This window comes from Bos grunniens, chromosome 8 (genome assembly GCF_055505025.1).
Source record: "Bos grunniens cultivar Pamir isolate PY7600 chromosome 8, Bosgru_T2T1.0, whole genome shotgun sequence".
In the NCBI taxonomy this organism is placed as follows: domain Eukaryota; kingdom Metazoa; phylum Chordata; class Mammalia; order Artiodactyla; family Bovidae; genus Bos; species Bos grunniens.
In genome coordinates, this window is record NC_141172.1 from 79303471 (window position 1) to 79314418 (window position 10948).

Here is a 10948-nt window from a genome sequence, read left to right on the forward strand (position 1 = left end):
ACGTTTCCCGTATCATTCTAATGAGTTCTGTGGCATAGTTCCTTGAGCTGACAGCAGTACAATAGCACCTTTTGAACTGTTTCTGGTTTCATGCCAGCAAACTTATCTTTTAATGGTTTTGCACCCACCTCCCAGCTCCTAGGGCAAGAGGAGAAAGGAAGGAGTATGTTTTGAAAGAAATTCCAAGCTTCTATTGTGTGTTTTCCCACTTATAGTCCAGTTTGTCATTGATTAAAAAGCATCATGGAAAACAGAAGACTGTTTTAGAATTGTTTTAAAATCCAAGTTCATCAGGTTTGAACACTTTCATTGAAAGTCTACATACACCAGGCACCCTGCTAAGTGCTGGAGATAGGTAGGCAAACTGTTTTGTCATTAGCATTTTTTTTTTTTTTTGCAATTTTAGTTATCTAAATTGCATATCTTGATTACGAAGTGGGCGAGGAAATGTCTTTTTTCTGTTTTGTTTTCTTTTGAAGAAGATCCCACACTAAAAAGAGCAATCATATGTTCTTTTGTTCTGTTTTCCATAACTCAAATAGATACTGCCTCATGAAAACTCATCTCTGTAGGATTTTCTTGAGAATTCTGTTAATGTAGCAGTATTTTTTCTTATGAGGAATCATGAAAGAAATGGCTCTCAGGATTCACCACCCTGAATAACTGGACTCTTCCCAAGTGATTGATTTGCTTTGATCTTGTGAGCACAGTGAGCTCTGAAACTATTGTTTTTCTCTTTGTGCAAACATTGGACCCCTGAAGCTGGGGAGACACTGGGATGTTTCAGTGTACAATTTCCCCCTACTTCTCCAATTTCTAACTTCATTTATTTATCCTCCTCCTATTGGCATTCTATTGGATTTTCTCACTGATTTTAATCTTCTAGAACCACTTACACATATTTTAATAGATCATATTTTTAATAAATCTCAGATTCTTTTTGGAATGAGGCACAGTATTGATAAACACACCCATAAAAAAGAAAATAATTATACCTAAGACAAACTGCATGCCAGATACTTTTATGGTCAAAGTTTTCTGGAGGTTTTGAGTTTATGTAGACAGTTTTCATGTTCTTCAGGTCCCCAAGTAAAGAATGTGTATATTTCCAGAGAGTTTAATAGGCAAGATGGACTATAGTTCTATCTAGTTTATTTTTTGGAATATTTTTCATTTTAGAATATTTTTCATATTCTTGTTTGGGTATGTGCATATAGAATAAGAACAATTTTTCCCATTTTATGTTATGAAAATCATACAAGTTCATGTTAAGACATTTCACACAGCATATAAGTTGGAATTAAGTATGAAATTAAAAATCTTTTTCCCTCATTAGTTCTCTAAATTTTACTCCCTTTTATGTAACATTATAGACTTTTCTATGTACTGATAAGAATATATATGTGTATATATATATATATATATATATATACTTTGATGTTACCTGAATGGATTATACTCTTCTGTGAAGTAGGCTTTGTCAGTTGACAAAATATGGAAAATCTTTTTCAGGTCCATATAAACAGATCTCTTTTATTCTTATTACTGGTTTATTGTTTCACACTTCATAGCTTATTTGACTAGTCTCCTAATAGTAACCACTTAGGACTCCCTCCCTTTTGCAAAAGCAAACATTGCTGCCAAAAATATCCTTGTTCATGTAATTTTAACACACCTGCTGGAAAAGTATATTTCTGGAAATATAATTATGGAATATGTGCATTAAGATTTGTGATAGTGATTGTCAAATGACTCTCTGAAATGATATTCTCAAAAAAAGGTGATTGTTATTCCCTTGTCTTAGATGAGACTTGATATAATCAAACTTTTATATGCAAAAAACAACTTTTACATTTATTTTAATATGAATCTTATTATGAATGAGTTTGAACCCCTTCATTTATTAATTGCCCCTTTGGGTTTCTTTTTCTGTACTACTCTTTAGGATCTTTGCACATATTCCCCTCACTGGATTGTTTAGATTTATTATAAAGAGTACTTTATATAAAATTTCTGTCACAGTGTAATTAAAAAAATCATAATTGATCACCTACATTTTTCCTTGTGCTGTATACAGATACATGTATATATCCTTCCATACTGATTTCCTTTTTTTACTTTAATTAATTAGCTTTTATAGTTACATGCTGCTGCTGCTAAGTCACTTCAGTCGTGTCCAACTCTGTGCGACCCCATAGACGGCAGCCCACCAAGCTCCCCTGTCCCTGGGATTCTCCAGGCAAGAACACTGGAGTGGGTTGCCATTTCCCTCTCCAGTGCATGAAAGTGAAAAGTGAAAGTGAAGTCGCTCAGTCATGTCCAACTCTTAGCGACCCCATGGACTGCAGCCTACCAGGCTCCTCCGTCCATAGGATTTTGCAGGCAAGAGTACTGGAGTGGGATGCCATTGCCTTCTCTGATAGTTACATAGTATATTACAATTATTTTTTAAGTAGATAAATTAAGATTTTTAGTTGGAGTTTCAACATCAAACTTAAAAATTAATAGAATGAATAGACAGAAAAGTAGAAGAATATAGTATATTTGAAAAGCACTATGACCCAATTCAACATAAATTGTCAACATCCATTGGATATTAAAAAAAGCATGAGAATTCCAGAAAAACATCTACTTCTGCTTCACTGACTACAAGTCATTCAGTCGTGTCCAATTCTTTGCAGCCCCATGGACTATACAGTCCATGAAATTCTCCAGGCCAGAATACTGGAGTTGGTAGCCTTTCCCTTCTCCAGGGCATCTTCCCAACCCAGGGATCGAACCCAGGTCTCCCACATTGCAGGTAGATTCTTTACCCGCTGAGCCACCAGGGAAGCCCCCTCATTGACTACACTTAAGCCTTTGACTGTGTGGATCACAAAAAACTGTGGAAAATTCTTAAAGGGATGGGAATACTGGACCACCCTACCTGCCTTCTAAGAAACCTGTATGCAGGCAAGAAGCAACAGTTTGAACCGAACATGGAACAACAAATTGGTTCAAAATTGGGAAAGGAGTACCTCAAGGCTGTATATTGTCACCCTACTTATTTAACCTATATGTAGTGTACATCATGAGAAATGCTGGGCTGGATGAAGCACAAACTGGAATCAAATTGCCAGGACAAATATCAATAACCTTAGATAGGCAGATGACAAATCCCTTATGGCAGAAAGTGAAGAGGAACTAAAAAGCTTCTTGATGAAAGTGAAAGAGTATAGTGAAAAAGCTGGCTTAAAACTCAACATTCAAAAAACTAAGATCATGGTATCTGGTCCCATCACTTGATGGCACATGGATGGGGAAAAAAATGGAGACAGTGACAGACTTTATTTTCTTGGGCCTCAAAATCACTGTGGATGGTGACTATAGCCATGAAATTAAAAGACACTTGCTCCTTGAAAGAAAAGCAATGAAAAACCTAGACAGCATATTAAAAAGCAGAGACATCACTTTGCAGACAAAGGTCTGCATAGTCAAAGCTATGGCTTTTAAAGTAGTCATGTATGGATGTGAGAGCTGGACCATAAAGAAAGCTGAGTGCTGAAGAATTGATGCTTTTGAACTGTGGTGGTGGAGAAAACCTTTAGAGTCCCTTGGACAGCAAGGAGATCAAACCAGTCAATCCTAAAGGAAATCGACCCTGAATATTCATTGGAAGGACTGATGCTGAAGCTGAAGCTCCAATACTTTGGTCACCTGATGCAAAGAGCCAACTCATTAGAAATGACCCTGATGCTGTGAAAGATTGAAGGCAGGAGGAGACAGGGACGACAGAGGATGAGATGGTTGGATGGCATCATTGACTCAATGTGCATGAGTCTGAGCAAACTCTGGGAGATGGCAAAGGATGGGGAAGCCTGGCATGCTGCAGTCTGTGGGGCTGCAAAGAGTCAAACACAACTTAATGACTAAACAATAGCAACAATGATCCTACTACCATTTTCTAAATTGTTTGGGGTTTACTTTTTGTAGGTCTTTTCCTTCTCTTGTGTTTCCTGTCTAGAGAAGTTCCTTCAGCATTTGTTGCAAAGCTGGTTTGGTGGAGCTGAGTACTCTTAACTCTTGCTGTTTCTGGAAAGCTTTTGATTTTGCCATCAAATCTGAAGGAGAGTCTTGCTCGGTAGACTATTCTTGGTTGCAGTTTCTTCCCTTTCATCAGAAAATATATCGTGCCACTTCCTTCTGGTTTATAGAGTTTTTGTTGAGAAATCAGCTGATAACCTTATGGGATTTCCCTTGTATATTATTTGTCATTTTCCCCTTGTTGCTTTTAATATTTTATCTTTGTCTTTAATTTTTGTCAGTTTGATTACTATTCGTCTCACTCAGTGTGTTCCTCCTCTGGTTTATCCTGTCTGGGACTCTCTGCACTTCCTGGACTTGGCTGACTATATCTTTTCCCATGCTTGGAAAGTTTCAGCTATTATCTCTTTAAATATTTTCTCAAGTTCTTCTTTCTTCTCCCTCTGTGACCCTTATAATGGTGTGTTTAATGTTATCCCAGAGGTCTGCCTGCATTTTTTTTTTTATCCTTTTTTCTATATTCTGTTTTTCAACAGTGATTCCCACCATTCTGTCTTTTAGGTCACTTAACTTGAGGTTTTTCTACCTCAGTTATTCTGCTGTTGATTCCATCTAGTGTATCGTTCACCTCTGTTTGTTCTTTAGTTCTTCTTGGTCTTTGGTAAACATTTCTCATATCTTCTCCATTCTGTTTCCAAGACCCTGGATCATCTTCACTATCACTATTCTGCATTCATTTCTGGAAAGTTCCCTATCTCCTCTTAATTTTGTTATTTTTCTGGAGTTTCGTCCTATCCCTTCCTCTGGGACATAATATTCTGCATTTTCATTTTGATTACTTTCTGTGATGCGGTTTTCATTCTGGCAGCTGCAGGATTGTAGTTCTTCTTGCTTCTTCTGTCTGCCCTCTGGTGGATGAGGTTAAGAGGCTTGTGTGAGTTTCCTGATGGGAAGGACTGGCAGTGGGAAAAACTGCCTCTTGCTCAGTAAAACTTTTATCTGATTGTCTGCTGATGGATAGGGCTGTGCTCTATGTTAGCTGTTTGGCCTGAGGTGACCCAATCCTGGAGTCTACAGGCTCTATGGTAGGATTAATGGCAACCTCCAAGAGGGCTCACAAGGGGGACCTCCCAGGACTGCTGCTGACAGTGGCCCTGTTCCCATGGCCAGCCACTTCTGAACCACACCTCCACAGGAAACAGTCCAACTCTAGCAGGTAGGTCTGCTTCAGTTTCCTGCGGGGTCACTCCTCCTTTACCCTGGGTCCTGGTGCACACACGATTTTGTTTGTGCCCTCCGAGAATGGAGTCTCTGTTTCTTCCAACCCTGTGCAAGTTCTGTAATCAAATCCCTTTACTGGCTTTCAAGGTCAGATTCCCTGGGGATTCATAGCCCTTTCACCTGATCCCCAGGCTGGGAAGTCTGATGTGGGCTTAGAACTTTCACAACCTTTTTTCGTATTATTTTTCTCCAGTCTGTGAGTTGCCCATCCAGCAGGAATGGGATTTGATTTTATTTCGATTGCTCCCCTCCTACTGTCTTGTTGTAGCTTCTCCTTTGTCTTTGGACACGAGTATCTTTTTTTGGTGAGTTCCAGAGTCCTCCTGTCAGTGGGTTTTCTACAGCTAGTTGTGATTTTGGCGCTCTCACAGGAGGAAACGAGTGCACTTCCTTCTACTCTACCATCTTGGACCAATCTCCCATACTGATATTCTTTTTTAGAGTTGAATTTATCAATATTTCTTTTGTGCAGATTTTTTAATCATTCTGTGATTTCCTCAAAATTGTAAGCATATCTAATTATGCTTTTCTGGTACTTTTTATGATTTAATTTTTAAACTTAAGTTTTTGACCTATTTCGAATGAATTTGGTTCAAGAAGTAATGTATGAACTGAGGTTTTTTTTTTTTTTTGCCTAACCAGTTTCCCCAATACCAGGTTTTACTCATTGTTTTGAAATGTCACCTGCATCTTTTTTCCTGGACTCTTTAGCTTATCTCATTGATCTATTTCTGTCTTATCCGCTCTAGTATTGGAAATGTTTAATCTTTTTAGTCTCTTTTTAGTCTTAAAATGTATTCAACTTTGAGTCAAATTATTTGCCTCTGCTTGGGAACCTGGTAGTGTGGGAAATGGGCTAGACCTGTTCCCTTGGGATCTGTGTAACTCTAAACACAGCCCACTGGGGCAATCAGCTGATATTCCACTACCATCATATGTTTATTTTACATTTCAGATAATGCTTTAGTGTGATTATCTCGTTAATCCTAACAACAGTCTTGTAATGTGGAGGTTGCTATTTGGCAAGTGACTTTCATAGAGGTTCTGGGGTTTGACCAGCATTGCATAGCTCCCACATGCCACAACCAGGACTCCTGTCCCCGTTTCTCTGTGTGCTTTCCCCAAAACACAGCGGCTGTATTTCCAGGGCAATACTGGATCTTTTACTCAAGGTCATCTCTACCAAAAGGTATTCCTCCTTCAGGCTTTTGAGCAGGTGGTGCCTCAACAGGATCTGAGATTTTATTTGTGGATCTTTTCCGTTAAATCCTCAAACACCCTTTGGAAATACACTCTTAGTAGCTGATAGCAGGCTGGCCAGCATTGAGAGCTTGCTCCCCAGGCTTTTATCTGCAGCTCTACCAGCAAGAGGTTGGCAAGATGGGGGTGACCATTGCTGATTGTTTTCAACTCTCTGCTTTTTTTAAAAAAAGAAGAAATCTTTTAGATAGCACTCTAAATTCTTGGAGCTGATATTTATCAGCACCCTCTGTGATAGCAAAGTACTTTTCAGCAGAGAGAAAGTAGGTTTGACAGATAAGCTGCATAATTAAAGGATTAACATCGTTTCTCCTGAAATTAAATTAGGAACAGACGACTTTTGTGCTGACTTGTTTATGATAAAATTATTTGATGTCATTTTGCAGGGAATAACCCTCAAACCATGAGATAGTGTCAGTTTTAATATTTTAGCCTCAGAGGTAAGTGGGAAATGATATTTACATGACGTGACAGGTGGCACATACCTGAATTGTCTCCAACTTGTCAAATCTAGATGTTTCTCTTTTCATGAGTGTAGGTGAATACCCCCTTTCCTCCTCTTTTTTATCTGTGGAGAGAAAATTTTTTTCTTCTAGTTGTATTCTGGAAGCAATCTAAATTTTGTGCGGATTGGGTGATGCTCTAACTGGGTGATTCAAACTCTTCCTCTGACCCCAGGCCACAGTGACTGAAAGCGTGGTTGGAGAAAACTGATGGGAGGGATTTTAGGTGGGGGTATAAGACTTGGATAAAAAAGTTGTGCAGAAGACTAGTTTTTTTTCCTCCTTGAATCAAATTTTTATTTTTTTTAATCAGGTCTGAACAAACATCTACTACTGTAACGAACTTTTATTTTCACATATTTTCTTATTTGTCCATTTAAAAAAGTCCTCAAGGTAATTTAACCTCTCTGGAACCCAGTGATGTGAAAACAGAGAGAGGGAAAAATAGAACACCATGTTTAGAAATTAAAACAATTTTTAAACAGGAAAAATAGTTCTTCTTTGATATATCTAGAGAAAGTGGACTCTCCCTATCCTTTGCCTAATCCTTTTCAGGAAGTTTTAGAAACTTAATGGGGAGAGGGAAAAGGCATTGGTAAGAGAAGTCTCGTTTCATATAGTTATCAAAGTCTGTTCCTTCTGACCCTCTTCTGCTTTCTTTTATTGCAGGTGCTTTCTCTTTTCCAGGGAAGCAGAGCTCATTTGGCTGCAACATGCTGGAATTTGCTTTGAGACCTTCATTGCAGGGGGATGTCATCTTCAGCAGAGGTTCTGGCTGAGTCAGATGCCCTATGACTGTGCTTGGTGGGGTCACATGTACAGAAACATTTAAGTCTCAGGTGCATCGGGAAGAGCTGAGCTAGGACTTGTTACCAGTGGTGGGCCCTAAAGCCCAAAGACACTGCCTCTCAAAGGTGGTGCTGAGAGTGGGATTTTGAGAGACAGTAGGATTATTTTAAGCTCAGAGGTGTAAGGATCATTGCATGGGGAAGAAAAAGCATAAACTAGATAGTGAAGGCAGAAAAGTTAGAGCCACTTTTGGGAAGGAGAGGGAGATGCTGCAGGAGCCAAGTTGGGTCTTGTCTGGGAGGGGCAGTAGCAGGCATGCTCCCTGACTTGTGTCACTTCCCTATGGCCCTCTGGTGACTTGGGTGTCCCTGTGGTGCATAGTCTCCTGCATGCTGGCAGCACCCTCATCACATGCGTGCCTCAGGGTCTCTCTTACTTTGTCCCAGGGCTTCCTCTGGGGTCCAGAAGAGCATTCACCTGGCTGCAGGAACTTCTCAGGCTGAGGGCAGCCCCCAGCTGAGTGGGATGAGAGTTGGTGGACAAGTGCCCTGGCAGCTGGGATGCGTGGTCCATGGAGTTCTCTGAGGGTTGAGTCTGGTGCCTACAGAGGGAACCAGTGCAGTAATACTACTAAACTCTTCCTCTTTCTCGTTTCTGCTTCTTGGGCTCATCTCAAGAAATCACTTGCACGTGAATCAGAGGAGAAGACTGAAGGGTACACGGTTGTTAGCATGATTGTTTGGTGCAGAGCAGCGAAAGGAAGATGTGGAATATGGGTGAGGGAGGAGAGCATGAAAGGGAATGGGCATAAAATAAGCTGGGAAAAAACACCCAATGTCCTTGGACACAGTATGCCAGATCCTGCTAGTATGGGAAGTGGGCTAAACCTGTTCCTTTGGGCTCTGTGTACCTCTAAACACAACCCACTGGGGCAACCAGCTAATATTTCACTGCCATTGTATGTTCATTTTACACTTTGCAAAGTGCTTTTAGTGTGATTATCTCATTAATCCTAACAACAGTCTTAAAAGGTGGAGGTTGCTATTCTTATTTTTGGAAAGTGACTTTTTAAGGAAAAGAAAGGGGAATTGTATGATAGGAAGAAATAAAGAGTTTTTTTAAAAAAATGGACAAGACTAAGCTATCCTACCTAGGATTTCACAGTTGGGTGATAAGACCATAAAGAAACACAAAGAAGAGATTGTTACCAAAGTCCAGAGAGTGATTTTTTTTTAAAGGAGCCAGGTAGTGCTTATGATGTCGCACTTGACAGAGATTTCTAAGGTGGCAGCAAAGTTCTATTTCTTGACCTGAGTGATACTTATAATAATTCTTTGAAATGTATGTTTGTTTTGAATAGCTTTCTGCATTTGTATCATATTTTATCAATAGTTTGCAATGAAAAGGTTAAAATCCCTAATACGTATGATACTATCAATCTGTGCATTTATGCAAAATTATATGTGTGTGTGTGTGTATAAAAACAAGCACACATAAAAACAGCAACTGCTAATTTATCCCTCCCCCTCAATTTAGGAGGTTGAGATTAACATATGCACACACTATTGTATATAAAATAGATAGCCAACATGGACATATATAGCATAGGAAACTATGTTCAATATTTTGTAATAACCTATTGGAGAAGGAAATGGCAACCTACTCCAGTACTCTTGCCTAGAAAATTCCATGGATGGAGGAGCCTGGTGGGCTAGAGTCCATGGTGTTGCAAAGAGTAGGACACGACTGAGCGACTTCACTTTCACTTAACCTATAAGGGAAAAAAATCTGAAAAAAAGACTTATACAAATGTATTCATATAACTGAATCCCTGTACTGTACACCTGAAACTAACATCATATTGTAAATCAACTATACTTCAATTAACAAAAAAACCAGCTGCTGACCTGTGGGTATATAAAATTACCCCGACAGTTAAAGAGAATGTTCCAGAATTAGGTTGAGAACTCTCTCTTTCCAAATCCTTGATGCCTTGAAGTGTCAGGCTGGGCAGCTTTCCTACCTAACTTTGTTCAGACAGATGAAGGCAGGAAGGATTAGTTTTGATCATGCCGGCTAGATGTGTGAGTAACATTCTGCTTGGTAATTATTTTTGACATATGACAGTTCTAGGCACAACCTTTCACAGTTCTGAAATGTTGGCAGTACATTTATTTTTTAAGGGTTCATATTTTCCTATGAGTAACCAAGTGTTCGCAGGATACTTCTTAGGGTGCCTTGTTTCAAATTAAGCTAGAGGGTTTTGGAGAGCCACAAATCCAGAGGGCAGCTTGAAGTTTCAAGGAAGAACTCATCACTTAGCAACCACCACCACCACAACAAAAGTGTGCCTTTTAAATTATTTCTAAAAGCCAGTCTCAGTGTATAGAACTAGACTTACAATCTTCCAGCATAGAGACAAGGTGAATCTTTGTTCCCAGATATCTCCCCGGCTTGTCTGCCGCACTCCTGAAATTCTAATTCTCTTAGATTATTCCTTTGGCTACTTTCCTAGAGGAAGTAGCCAGGTTAAGGATTTTATGAGAACTTAGTGCTATGGTGGGGCTTCCAGGTGGTGCTAGTGGTAAAGAACCCGCCTGTCGACATGGGAGACATAAGAGACGAGGATTCGATCCCTGAGTCCGGAAGATGCCCTGGAAGAGGGTATGGCAACCCACTCCAGTATTCCTGCCTGGAGAATCCCATGAACAGAGGATCCTGGCAAACTATCATCCACAGGGTCACAAAGAGAAAGAGTTGGTCATGACTGAAGAGACTGAACATGAGCTTGCAGTGCTATGGTGAAAAGAATGCATGGAGAAAGGGCTTCTGAACTGGAGAGGAGGGAAGGACCATTGTAAAGGACAGGGAATTGCTCAGAAGAAAAATGTCTGGAGCTTTTCAAAGGCAAGCAATGAAAACCCACTGAATATCTATAGTGATACTTACGGATATTTATGGATAAATATCCACTTATGGATATTTAATCAATCAAATTATTTTGGTTTCAAGTGATAAAAAACCCAACATAATTGGGCTTAAGGAAGGAAAAGGAATCCATTGGCTCATATGGTATAAAAAGTCTCATGGTA

The 10948-nt window shown here is 39.5% G+C and overlaps 1 long non-coding RNA gene across 2 annotated transcripts in view; it reads left to right on the top strand.

The window, feature by feature from the left end:
• Positions 1–9121, top strand: part of LOC147367528 (uncharacterized) — a 70119-nt gene extending 60998 nt beyond the window's left edge. For both annotated transcript variants that reach the window (XR_015170171.1, XR_015170172.1), the window contains exon 4: positions 7737–9121. This is a non-coding gene — a long non-coding RNA (uncharacterized LOC147367528). The remainder of the gene's footprint in view (positions 1–7736) is intronic.
• The last annotated feature ends 1827 nt before the right edge of the window (positions 9122–10948 follow it).